Source organism: Aphis gossypii, chromosome X (assembly GCF_020184175.1).
Source record: "Aphis gossypii isolate Hap1 chromosome X, ASM2018417v2, whole genome shotgun sequence".
NCBI classification, from domain to species: domain Eukaryota; kingdom Metazoa; phylum Arthropoda; class Insecta; order Hemiptera; family Aphididae; genus Aphis; species Aphis gossypii.
The window spans coordinates 52,861,141-52,876,492 of NC_065533.1; the positions used below are offsets into that span (position 1 = coordinate 52,861,141).

Genomic DNA, 15,352 nt, shown 5'->3' on the forward strand with positions numbered 1-15,352 from the left:
ATTTTAAATAAAATCATAAGTCTTTCGTAGCCTTGTCCAACATACTCTTGTCGATTTGCGAATAGTAAATACCAATACTTATGTTATCAGAGTATTTTCCCGTGTTGATATATCTATATTGAGCAAGAAAATTATAATAGTTATACTTAATATTTTGTTTCGTATAATAGGAAAAAATTAATTTGCAGGTCGAGAAAGAATTCAAAGACATAGGGAGGAAAATGTAATTTTGACGACTACATATTATTTATTTACCTAGTACTACCTATAGTATTTACCTATTTTGTCTTAACGCTCGAATCGGTCCTATAGTACCTACATAGTTTATTGTATATTATATCTGAGTCCTACACGTTATATTACTCAGAAATACACACTCGATACTTTTCGATTCCGTCCAAGTTATTATTTATTAATAAATTGGCACACACACAGCAGTTAGTTCGACATTCACCAGTGAAAAATAAAAAAAAAAAATAAAAAAATAAAATAAAATAAATTAATAATAAAATACCAGTGAACTCTAATAGATATACAATTATAAACAGCCCCATTTTTGCGAAATAAAATACTATTTTAAACATGTCAATAATTATTCTAGATATTTTATAAGCCAAACGTGTATTTTTCTTAATACAAAACCTCTTTCACAGGTATGCTCAATCCCTTAGCTATGAAAAATGTATCCATAAAGAATAGAAATCGTTCCCTAACTAATTAATACATAGCCATAGCCAGAAAAATATACTTCTTTTTTTTTTTTTTTTGGGGGGGGGGGGGGGGGGGGGGGTTAGAGTATAAATTTGTTATATTATGTAATAAAATATGTAATTATAAAAATATTATTTAAATTTTAACTATTTAATCTTATTTCTAAAAATAATTAGGGGGTCTGAACCCTAAACCCCCCTGGCTACAGCCTTATTGAATTAATATAGTAATAAAGTTCCCTAGACCACGTTACAGTCGTTTTTAACTAAAACTGTGTTAAGAATTAAATTCCTGTACAGTAAAAATACAGAAGTATACTTGTGTCATGTAATATCCACGATTATCTATTATCGTTTGCTATTGGCTAGTATCGTGTAGAAATATAGTAAAATAGTAATAGAAAATACATAATTATAATTTTTTTTAAACCTAATATTTGGTAATTAAGTACGTTAGTATATTTTAAGTCTACAAACACATTTATATTGTAGTAACTTATGAGTAACTATATAAAATAATGTATACATATTATGTAGGTACACTTATGTAACATTATAAATATAATAACCACTTATATAATATATATGCTACCTCGACCCCCAAGTCGTAACTCTTAACAATATAACTACATGGGTTTTGCGATAACCGACTGATCGCGCGGCGGCTGGTGCCGGTGCACAGCCTATACAGTCACAGTGCAATAATGCATTTATCTGCAGCGTGGTGCAGCAGGGCGCGGTGCATCGGGGAGCGCGCGCGTCAAGTCAGACCAAAATAGATCGGTACCGATTTAACGTCGATTCTCGATCGCACGCAATCATTCTTTTATTTTCGTCTTTATCCGCCAATCCTCCCCTCTATCCGTCGCTTTTTTATCGGTGGATTTTTTCTCCTGTCTTTCCTTTTCTTTTCTTTCTTTTGCCTTTTTTTTTCCACTATAGAGCATATGACGACGATTTGAACATGAGGTGTTTGTCGGCGCATCTGCACCGTCGCCATCGACGTATGCCAAACGACGACGCAACGATTTATTTATTTATTTTTTTTATTTATATTCTTTTCTTTCTCTTCTCTTCTCCACTCTAGTCTGTTTTCCGTCAAAAGTCAATGAACGCAAAAACGTTGCCCGTGGTAATGCGCTTGTAGCCTGCGTGCAGTTAACACAAGTACGCGCAGCGCATTTGCATGCACTCGTCGAATACTTATGCACCACCAGATCGTATTTTAGCAATCTTACCTCTCATCGGGTTTTTTTCGCGTTTTTATTTACTAATACTATATACGAAATACGATATGAAAATATAAAAGAAATGTTTTCTGGCTACAGACATGATTTAAAATATTATATTGATTATTGATTAGCCATAGCCCATAGGCTTTTGGTAAGGTGATGTTAATTATAACTATTGGAAAAATGCTGTGTATAGCACTGTATATGCAGTAATATCAAAACTATTAGCGTTAATAACATTATAAAAACACGTATTCAGCTATTTCTAAATGTTAATATAATATAGATAGGCCACTTATATTTATACTTATTTTTACTTATATTTCATATAGTAATTACCTAGGTAAATTTATTTGAAAGTCTTTTATGATGAGATGTGGTGTTAAATCTGTATCAATAAACATTAAACAACCGTGGCTGCAGGTTGCTGCAATTTAAGTGAACAACAATTTCATACAATATTTTATATATTGTTTAGTTATACAAGCTTTTATTTTTTAACGATATTTATTTTGTGCTTTTAATTTACATAATAAACACTACTAATTTACAAAAAACTTAGTATAAGTTTGACATGTGAAGTGGTCCAGAAGATCCAGCTGCAAGGGCACAACATATTAAGTAGGTATATAGAATGATAATAATCCAAAAACTATTTTGGAACTTAAACTTATGTTTTGTACTTATATATGAAAAGTAATTATTTCATAATTTATTTTATTTAGATACGTAGAAATTTCACAACGCATTTTTCTTATCAACATAATATATCCAATTTCCTTCAATTTAGTAGAAAGTTATGAACTATTAAACGTATCTGAGTGAATTAAGAACAGAAAAATAAATATAATTCACCTATAATATATTATATTAAATAAGGATAACACTGTAGATAATTGGTTGTATTTTCTATGGACTAATATTGTCAATAACAAAATAGTTATAGGTACTTGAAAAAACAAACATTTTTTTTTTGAGAAAGACTAAAATAGAATCTTTGCATATCCTGAATTCAATTTTTGGTATTATAATATACATCACGCAGCTACTTAAGTTTTAATAGCCAATGGGAACTATCTATAGATTTCTTATTTAAACGTCTCAAAATTAATTACGTGTAAATTCATATTTTGCACTAAGTTATTATTTATATTATATTTGTACATTGAAGTCTATTCACACATTCAATAAATTTAATAGTAATCGTAATTTAATATAATGTCTCTCCAACCGATGGAAAAAATACTTTTAAGATTGACCAAAAAATATTGTTAAAATTTGAACTTATAAAAAATTAACATGGATTTAAGCTCAATGTTTTTTTTTATTGTTCTGAAAAGAAATATTATCATTAAATTTTCCAATGTTAAGTCGTACGTAACATTTTCATCAATTTTAATTAGTTTTAAAAATATGAAATTTAAAATGTTTATAAATATCTTAACCAGAATCAAAGTATTTTTGAAAGTATAACATGCATAAAAAATACTATTATAAAAATAGTTGGTATAAACATTTTAATAGGAACTAATAAAATAATAATTATTAAAGAAATTTGCTTGAAATTAGTGTTGTGTAAATATTTCGATTTTCTATAACGTTTATAAAAATTTTCCTGATTGTTAAGATAATTATTGGAATTTTTACATTCTACTCTCTTTCCTCTCTGAAGGAATAACTGGATCCCAAGATTAGGTTAAAAGAATAAAAACAAACTTTTTTATTGCAAATTCAACACATGTCATATAATTTATCGTTACGCTAAGAGTCTAAAATTAAAAATATTTAGCATCTAGTTATTAAAAATAGTAAATAATAAATACAAGATACAATTTTACACGTAGTACTTCAAATATCGTTTATCCCTGCAAGTGACTACAATAATCCTTTCTGATTTTATTTAATCTATGTTGGTAATAATTTGACCTTATAACGTTGATTTTACTAGTGGGTTGTGTTCATTTAGTTTTCAAAACTCATAGAGCTTCAGATATTGTAATGTTTGTGCCGCGAGGGTACATTTTTGATTATGTTAGTATACCAGACAAGTTATTTGTTATACTAAACTTTTAGATAAGTAACTCTTGTCGTCTATGAATTATATTTCACCGTTGAAATATTGTGACATAATATGGAGGGCTTTCGTTGGCCTATCCCGTGGTGAGTATTTCAATATTCTTCCCTATAATAATTTATTTGTACACTCCTAATCTATTAAATCTATTAGACCTTGAAAATAATAATCAGGCACGTGTCATTTTACTATCAATAATTGTAACGCTACCTCATCTCTCTCATCCAACCAAAATAAATCCCATTATTTGAGTAGAACATTTAATAAAGATTACATAATCCTAATACAATATTAAGATTTTTATTAATAATATTATTTCACGTTAAGTTTAATTATAAAAACATAAATTTAGTTACAATATCATAACGTAATTTTTTTTTTTTTTTTGATATTACTACATAGCCGTTAATATATTCTTATTTTTTTGGTTCATATACAGAATAGTATACATCAAAATAATAACATAATAATTAATAAGTACAATTACATATAACATAATATACTATATTATCAGCATTAAATATAATAATTAGATTAGATATACAATAAAAATTTAAATTAGATATAAGAATAATTACGAAGTTGGTAAATTCAAAATAAACAGCAAATATTTACAAATAAAAGAAGTCAAGTGCGAATTCATTTTCAACCCTCAAAATGTTATTAAAAGATTGTATTATACTCATAATTAGTATGGTGATGTTTGGTATAAAACGTAGGACATTTTCGTTAGTAATATTGAGGAACAGTGAAAGAAATACGTTTTCAAAGAGAAGAACAAGTAATTTTACCACTATTTAATTTAGAGAGGAAGGATGTGTCAGCTTTTTTACTACAAGTATATAATAAATTAAGGATATTTAGAATATAATTTATATTGTAGTAGCTTTTATTATTTGATATTTTTTTAAAAGCTATGAGGCAAACAAATCTCCTTGTACCTTTTCAATTTTTTTAGAATGAATATCATACGATAGACCGGTATTCCAATATTGAACTGACCAGAGAACAGTATAGGGTATTTAAACAATAAATATCAGTAAAAGATGAAGTAGTTATAATTAAATCTTGAATCTTAGAGTTTTATAACTTTTAAACAGATTTGGTTAACGGGAGTGGAAAATAAGAGGTCATATTGGAATGTAATTCCAAGATCACGAATAGTAGTACTATTTGGTAATAGAATATATTATTAATTATATAGTTAAAGTTGATTTTATTTATTTATTTTTATTATTGAAATAATTTTGATATTTTTTTCAGATTAACGGTGTACAATAAAAAAATAATACATACTCGTATATTATAAAAACATACAACAATTATTTAAACTTTAAAGGCTCAACAAAACGCATAAAGACGTAATATTCACTTAATAAATAATGTTTTGCTAATATTTTTTTTAATAATATGCTCTGCACATTTAATATTGTTATAATTCTAATGAGTATTTGTTTAATTTTATTTTATAACAGCCTACGTTTACACAATAAAACTAATGGTCACATAATGACAAGGCTGGGCATTAACGAGTTAATAAGTTAAAGTTAAGTTAAAAAGTTAAGTTACTTTTAACTAAGTTAATTAACGAGTTACTTTTTTTTTTAGAAGTAACTTCTAACTTAACGAGTTACATTTTTTCCGAAGTTATTCAGTAACTAGCGAGTTAATTAATTTTATTGGTACGGTAAGTTAATTTTTTTCCTAAACCACAGATTTAAAAGAAATTCAATTTTGTACAAATTAATTTTATAAAAAAAAAAAAATCTGAAATTTTAAATATATTAATTAATAATTATTAGACAATAATTTATAAAAATAATTATCATATGACATAATATTGCATATTCACAGAAAATATTATATAACTATAAAGTTAATTATAAACGGAAATTTTATAGGGGTAACCTCTTCATTAATATGTTATTTGTTAGCTTAAAAAAAGGTAGGCAGGTATAATTATTAATTTTATACTAAAAAAAAAAGTAACTTATTTTTAACTAAGTTAAGTTACTTTTATTTTCTAATTAACTTGTAACTTTTGCAAGTTAAAAAAAAAATAGAATTAACTTTTAACTTTAAACTTAACTTACTATTTTCTATATTAACTTAACTTAACGAGTTAAAAAAAATAGTTAACTTGCCCAGCCTTGCATAATGAGCAGTGAACACACTAATAATCAAAAAGGTAATCAGATTTATACATGAAATACAATGAAACTATTATTTAGAAACATTGAAATTATAACTCACCATAGCTTATACTTAAATCAACAAAGAAATAACAAGCTATAGGTAATGGAAATTGTTTTTTTTTTAGATATTGTCTTTCTAAAAAAGAATATTTATTATTATTTCATAACACTATTACGGAACTAAATTTATGTCGTTTACAATACTAACTACTAAATACGATATTTTAATAGCATGCAAGTTTAAAATATTTCTGCAGGTTAAAAAACTAATATAAATTTAAATTTTACTGTGGGCTGAAAACTTAATAAATTAAATCAATATTTAACTATAATTTATAACAGTTAACAAATTAAGTTGTATATACCTAATTCATACTCACCTAAAATAATAGACAGCTTATAAAAATATTCTGCATATTATACTAATTTATGTTGCAAAATATAATATAAATTTATATCTGATTCTTAAGATGATTAAACCTTAAGCTAAAAACAAACTTAATCATTGGACAACATTATACCATATATATATTATATATGTATATATATATACTAAAATTCAATATAATTTAATGTCAAAAAAAAAATTAAAAATTGTTAAACAATCATTCAAAATACAAATTTTCACTTAACACAAAAGTATAATTATTCTGATACTAAAGAAGTTTTAGTTTCAACACTACGATGTCGAGATTTCAGTTAATGTATTCTGTTTAACATTAGTAATTAATTCACTATGGTGTATTTATATTAAAGCATATGATATAGGTATATTGGATTTATTATTTACAAACGTAGTTATATATAATATATTTGGAACTTCAATGCGTTTCAAAAAGTAAAATCGCGTGACTTAAACCCGTCTAAACATTCATGAAATCATCTAATCAAAATTGGAGTTAAATTATTGGAATGTAATAATAATAAAACTACTGACGTATATTACTACAGTTGTTATATTATGAACATCAAAAATTGTGCGTGTACAATATTGGGGTATGTTCTATATATTATTAGAAATTATATGTATTATACATAAAAAAAGCTTTTATATATACTGTCGGTGTTAACATTTTTAACTCAAAATCCAAAAAGTTATAGGTAGCGAAAAAATGAAAAAGATTTTCGTTTACAGGTAGATACGAATACGATATTATGGCGTTACCTATATAAACCTATGTCATAGTACAACGGCTTTGATATTTTTGGTATAATAATAAAATATTATTAAAAAAAATATTCGACTGTTACAATAACACAGTAGGAAGGTAGGTAGTCAATAATGACGTACAGATCTAATATTATTATGATACAAAAATATAACACATCAATCGTAATAAGTTATAAAACATATGCAAGTTATCTACGATCGAGCTTCTGTCACCACGATTCATGAACTATACTCTACAAGAATTTAAAAATAAGTATACGCCGTTGCACTCTATCTATAATGTTGTTGTCGTAATCCAAATCATCAACTGTTAAAAAACGCATACACGCACATACATGCAAATATACACATATGCACATACACACACACACATATATATATAGACGATTCTCGAGCCGACCCTCTCGACTCAGGCAGGCGACAATGGTTTAATACGTGCAGTGGTGGGGTGGCGTAACATCAACATTTTGGCCCGGGAACGAAATTTTTAATGAGCCACCCCCCTCCCACCACTATAGGTTCGTGCCGGACAGTCTTAAGGAAATCGGAGCGAACATTTTTGTTATTGGACCTAATTGCTTATGCAATTTTATAGTTCTATGTATATTGATAAATAGTAACAGATGCTGAGCGTTATTAACTGTATTCACTACCGCTAACGTCTGATCGTCTTACCCCTCCTCGTTGAATATGCATATTTTCACCGAGCCGAATTTCCCTTTTCAATAAATCCAAACATTTTTCTTGGATATAAAAATATCTGAACACTGGGCATTTTTAACTCCGGATAATTCAGGGGGTAGAAAAATGAATTTATCAAATATTCGTTCTTCTAACAAATATATATATACTACAATTGTTTGAGGTTTATTAATTTTAATCTCGACATTGGTAGGCACGAAAACAATTATTTTGCGTATAGTGTATACATCGATGTGTGTGTACAAGTTGTCAAAACAATTTTATGAGTCCATATCATTTTTATCATTGGAGAGTTGACTGAAATATTTCAAAAACACAATCGCCAAACCTATGTACCTATTATAGTAAGAGATGTGTCGCATATCGCATTTGCCTCAGAAGACACTGTATGCCTGTATAATATATAAAGCCCATTATATGTACATCTTATGTAAAATACATAAAGGCTAGAGATCGAGCATGAAAAAAGTTTTTGATGTAACAAAAACAAAACTACCAAAGTTTTTACGGAAATACCGTGTGTTTATTTTTGTCATCGGCTTTTAAAATTTTGTACAGTATACATACCTCTACTTTTTTAAATGTAAATACGCATATTTTTAGTACTTGCAAACTACAGTTGTAAAATGTTACAATACTGTGGTTGCTAAATTTAATAAAAATAGTCGTCCAGTGAAATTTTTTCAAAATGTGTATACTAGCAGCACTTTGCATATAGTTCAGTTGTTTGTGTAATTTTTTATTACACGTGAAACGCTTCTGAACAAAATCAAAGAGCTGGATTAAATCTGTGTATTTCATAAATAATATTAAAAATGATTTGATTCCATACGATTTTTTACTGCAGTTAGCCAATAGGTACATCTATGTAAAATATGTAATGAAAAAAAAAATTAATCGTAATTAATCCTTTGTTCAATAATTTAATAAATAATCCAGTAAATGTACTTAATATACTATAGACTAATGTGTATATGTTTTTTTATAATATTAAAATATTAGGTTCATATGATTAACACTGAATTAAATCGCGGAAGCACACTACAGTTATGATAAATATATGAAAATTTAATATGTGTTATACTTAACAGTGCAAGTATATTATTTTTACCACATAGTAATATAAAATATCACCAACATCAATTGATATGGCCAATATATTTTTGTTTTATTAATAAATGTCACTTTAACTTTTGGAAGAATTCTACTTTTTATTCAATCAATTTTAATCGAATAATTTGCATGCACGCATATTAATTTTTCATTCGAACCATACTGCAAAACGTTTAGGTACCGTTGAGAATAAAATATACCGTTATTTTGGAAACTCTTCGATGCTTAATAATTAATATTTTGACTGCAAGGTCAGTAAAAAAAAAGGTTTACTCAGGTATGTCGATTTGTTATGATACGTAGTTGGTATAGAAAATAATATATTTGATATGAAAAAGTATAATATTTTTCTCGCACGGTAGTGTACATCGGTATTATATTTTATTGTTATTGAATTTTTTTTTTTGAATTTGAATATACAATGTCATGTTTCAGTTAAGTCCGCTGATGTGTAAGAACATCGTATTTTTATTGTACGTATCGTATTTTCTTTCATTTTGTATACTTACGCATGTATTATAAAATAAACGAAAATAAATAAATCACAAACTCGTTTTGGCCAGTACTCAGTAGGTATATAGATCAAACATTATAATACATGTTCTGTATAACATATTATTATACGGATATTTTTGCTACATACGTAGTTGTACACTTTTGTGGAAAAATAAAATAAAACTTGTATTAAATATGTATTTCTTTTGAAGAAACGAAAGAGATACTACGTCTTTATTATATTTTATTTTCGTCCATTGTTATAAAAAACATCTCGTGAATTGGTTCCTACTTTGTTGATATTTATTAATATTATTGTGTTCGTAAACAGGCAATACTTACGTCCTACGTATCGTTAATCGAGTGCGTTTTCAGCCGTCGAATATTTATTGACTATCTAATCTACAATAATATATATTATGCAAATTTTTATCGTTATATTTACATTTGGAATCAACATATTATTATGTACACTATCACTAGAATTTCTCGCACCAAAATCCCCTAAAAATCCAAGTATCGATTGAGTTGGTATTTACATATTACAAGTGGATTTCAAAACATACCTGAGAAATTCAATAAAAACATAATTTTTAATGTTATAATAACTTTGTAATAATATAATAACTAGGTATATTACTCATACTCGTTTATTTGTGCAATTTAATGTATTATGTAAACAGGCTCAATGACTGAAGAAGAGGCAATGTTTAAATATATATATTTTAAACGTATTGTTAATATACAAAATATAACGAACAAATGTTTCTACTGAATTAGCTAATGTATACGCACACCTGTATCTTTTTTAAATCAGTGCAATGTGTAGGATGCAACAATGGATGAATTAATATAATATATAAATGTGTGTCTAAATTCTGAAATATATCTGTGGTCACTGAATTATTATACTCGCAAGACTACTAGAAATTGGGCATAAATAATTTTTTGTGCAATTTCACGTGGGCAAACTGGAATCTTATTTTAATTCCCGGAGTTTTATATAGTCAAATTTATGGCAATTGGCAGTTAATCATGTTGAAAACAAAAAAAGAAACCTCTTTTATAACTTTATACGTGTTTTGTAATAACATTTTACAAACTATAATATTGTAAATCGTAATGTTCTTACTTTTTATAGGCGCATATGTGCAGTGGAGTTTTAATAGTTCTACACAAATTAATAAAATATTGTTATGAATTCTATTACATAAATTGTTTCATATGAAAATATTTTGTATACAATTATACAAAACGAGGTGATAAAATCATATTTAATAATTTAATAAAATAATATAAATCTTAGATGTGTAATTAAAATAATGTTGTATACCATAATTAATACGATGTTTCATCATAATTAAATTATTTATATCTAAAACTTAACTCTTATTAATCGCATAAAATCAAAATCTCATTCCTGTAATATTACATTTAATTTATTAGAATATTACTATACATTGTACCTACTATTAAAGTTAAAACAATATTCTCTGTGCATTTGGAATCGACCGTCGTAATGTTAAAAACGATGAATTCAAAACATATTGCATTATTACGTTTTGTGCATCGTTATGAATTGAAAAACATTTATCATACACCATATAGAATAGTTTACGAACATAAATTACGTTGTGTCACACGAAGACCTTCGTTGTTATAGTTTATTGCACACACAAAAAAAGAACAATTTGTTTAAAAACTGACCTAACCTAATATGAATGGCAAATACTGCAATAACTATGAAAATAACTTTCGTATTTTAATTTTAAATAATTTACGTGATTACTGCATATAGTTATAAAGGTTTTAATATTGATAGTGTATTTAATTAATGTTTTAATTGTAAATTTTAGATTAAAAAGTGTGTAAACTACAATATAATTTATTTTACAGATATGTCAAAACTAAAATCGAAAAAATACATTTCTATGATTTGGTTGATTAAATATATAATTTCTAATACTTAAAAAAAAATAATAATAATAAACTGAAAATAATCATTTATAATACTTATTAGTAGGTATCATGTTTCCCAATTACCCACGTAAATAATTTATGTATTATTTCATCTATTTCATAATAACATCTTTATTTAAATCAGTTAAACAAAATGTTTTTTTTTTTTTGTAATTTCAAATATGAAACAATATATAAGTGTGTATTAATGATGATTAAACATATTGCCTACAATATAGTATACTTTATTATATACCTATTATACCTTAATATAATTTTTATACCTATAAGAATGTGAATTAAAAAAAAATATTTTAAAAGTTGAATTAACAAAATGCAATAATACATAAATTAAAAATATTTTGTCATTATATATTTATAAAAAAAAACTAATTATTTTTATCACACATATAGTTAAATTACAGTTTCGATTTATTATAAATAAAATAAAAATTATTATTGTTTGTTATCTATAATTTTTATACAAATTTCACGATAAAATTTTTATTTTAAAAATATCATACGTACATAAATTAAAATACATTTATTTAAATTTACTATTTATATGCATTGATTATTATATTTTCTTAGATAGGTGTATTGTGTATATATTATATTATATATTATATATATATATATATATATTTTTTTTTTTTTGTATAAAATAAGTACCTATATTATTGATCTCTCATATGGTTTACTTCAATTAATTAAATTATAATTTAAACTGAACTATTTAAAATATTTACTAATAAAACAATTACACTTCGTTTAAAATATTATATTTAGTAAATTAAAATTAAAACTGATTTAAATATCGGCATTGTTCTATGCTCGAGTAAATAGGTATACGTATTTTAGATAATCTTTCTTCTAAATATCAGAGATAAAATTAAAAATTCAAATATGTACACGATACACGATAATATTATCCTAAATCATATATTATAATGTGAACATAATACACTGAGTAGTTAAATTATCAGCTTTTGAATAAATTAATGTTAAAATTATCGAAAATATTTTCATCTTACTAATGAGTGTACTTTATAGGGTCACGAAATGTATTTGGTACAGTTCAAGATAGATCTCTATAAAATTTGAATTGTAGAGAGATAAAGATTTTGAAATATACACCATAGTCAAGCTCATCTTAACCGGTTTACATAAAACTAACAGAAAACAGGATTATCTGCTTTTTTAACAATTCAAAATAAACATCTGGTCAAAAGAATTTCATTTTACGTTTTATCAATTTTTGCCAAAAATTAAGAACGTTTTCTCTCTGTACTTCAATTTAATCTACCCACACGGTTCACATTACATATGATATACATCTATAAGACTCAACGATTTTGAATAAATTAAAATCATTGCAATATTTTTACAAACATATAAAATAAATAATAATAAACGTAAAAATTAATTAAGTAAATATTAGTAATTCGATAAAATCGTGATATTTTCTTCTTGTTAAAAGGTTAATATAAATAATTTACGAATAGTTGAAATACTTTCGTTAAGTAAAATTTGTATTGAAGAAGAAAAAAATATTTTTCAAAAAAATGCATTTCAACTTATTAACTTATCCACATTTACCGCAGTAGCAGCTGGCTAAATAGTATGTAACATAGCAATTGCGTAGGTAATAATATAAAGGCAGCTCACACAACATAAAAGTCATTGATTAATAAAAAATAAAAAAAAAATTCAGCCCACAGTGATTATAATATTAATAATAAGGATAAATAAATAAAAAATAATATCAATTCATCATAAATACCTTCATTATAATGTTCGAGATAAATGGTTTCGTGCAAAAAATAAATGTTGAATAAATGTAAAAAAAACCAAAAATAACAAACACTAAGCACGCGCGCGCACACACACACTCTCTCTCATCACACACTCATACACAAACCAAATCAAAAACAAAATACAAATAGGTACGTACTGCGGTGTGTTGAGTCTATTTATACGATGTAATATATTATTATGATTATAAGTATAAAAAATATATATTTTTTTTTATTTTTATACGCGTGTCGTTAATACTGTTGTACGCGCGTCGGAAACGAGTAAAATTTAAAAAACTAGGCGGAAAAGCGCGGGAAAACGGAAAAAAAAAATAAAAAAAAAAAATTTCCGACGCGAAAATCGTAGTCGAACGCGAACCTCTGGAATACCTCCGAGCGGGCGACAGATACGCGTGTACGTCGCAAACGATAAAAAAAAAAAAAAAACCGCGACGAAGACGACGACGACGAAATCCGGGATCGGGGGACACGTGATACGGACCAACACACGGCGGACTGAAGTGAAAATTGTTGCGCGCAGTGGCGGCGGCGGCGGCGACGGCGACGGCGATGCGATACGGATTCGCGCGGTGCGAAAAAAATCGCCCCTCCCCGCTCCCCACCAACCGCGATCGCGTCGAACGCGCGGGGTAGGGGACGACACGGCGGCGACAGGTATATTATTATAATGCATTTGTTATTAAAATAAACACAATATTATAATATGCGAGACCTAACCCGTCGGTTATCGTAAGCTCGACCCTATCGGAAATTTTTTTTTTTTTGTTTTCGCGGGGGGGAGGTTCTGCAGGAAAGGGTTGAGCGCGCGAGAGCTTTGGCGTTTATTATTACAATATATAGTCATTACAATATTATTATTATCATTACAATAATATTATATAACGACTCGTCCGTCGTTACTCACCTCTCTCTCTCTTTCTGGTCGCTCAGCAGCAAACGTCTCGACGTCTCGACGTTGTCGTGGTGGCGGCGTCGGCGCCGACCGGTAGACGCCGAACGACTGTCGTCCCCTGCGGGACTCGCGCGCCCGTCGTCTGTGGCTGCTCCCGCGGAGGAGACTCGGAGGCGGCGGCGGCGTCGTCGTTCTTCGCGGGGCCGGTTTGTTACGCGCTGTACCGCGACGACGACGACGACGACGGTGACTGAGACGACGACGGTCGGAGCGCGAGACGTGTTGCCATGCGGAACGTTGACGGGACACTATAATATTATTACTATTACTATTAAAATAATAATAATAATAATAATACGGTACCGCGCGTACTATACCGCGGTAGAGGTGCGTCGTAGTACCGCGACGATTACGGCGGGCGCGTGGTGTCTGTCCGCGTGTGTACGTCACCGCGGCGAGACGACGTCGCGAGCGTCCGTGACGTCACCGTTTGCCGGGGGGGTATATCGATCGGACCCGACTTTACGTCATAGCCGAGACTGCGGCTCGGTCGTCGTACGACGACGACGACGACGACGACGACGATAATAATAAATATATAATATTATATGATATTCCGGCCCGTAGTAACGGTCCGACGGCACGTCATCGACGACGCCATCGATGCCCCCCCACGTCCGACGGGGTCGTCGAGTCGCGGAGGGTTTAATCACGTTGAGTGGGGTAGGTTTTTTCGCGTGCACGAAATCGCGAGACGCGCCGCCGTTATCGGCAGCGGGGGAGCCGACGATCGTTCGAAAAAACCGCGACTAGCCGAGCACCTATAAAGTATATATTATTACTATATATAGTTACCTACAATCATTTTGTTATCGATAATGATTCCGCCACAGCATTTACTGTTTAATAATATATATATATATATATATATAATACGTGTCTGCGCGTATCGTCGTAATCACAACGGTATATATATACCTGCAATAATAACG

At 28.4% G+C, this 15,352-nt stretch overlaps 1 protein-coding gene across 3 annotated transcripts in view; it reads right to left on the bottom strand.

Annotated features, from left to right (window-relative positions):
* LOC114130965 (nuclear receptor subfamily 4 group A member 2-like) overlaps positions 1-14,664 on the bottom strand; it is a 73,197-nt gene extending 58,533 nt beyond the window's left edge. The window contains exon 1 of one of the 3 annotated variants that reach the window (XM_050205131.1): positions 14,373-14,664. The gene's annotated coding sequence lies outside the window, so the exon portion shown is untranslated. Of the gene's footprint in view, positions 1-13,434; positions 14,093-14,372 lie in introns of those variants that run through there. The other 2 variants (XM_050205132.1, XM_050205130.1) reach the window with 2 other exon arrangements.
* Positions 14,665-15,352: the final 688 nt, after the last annotated feature.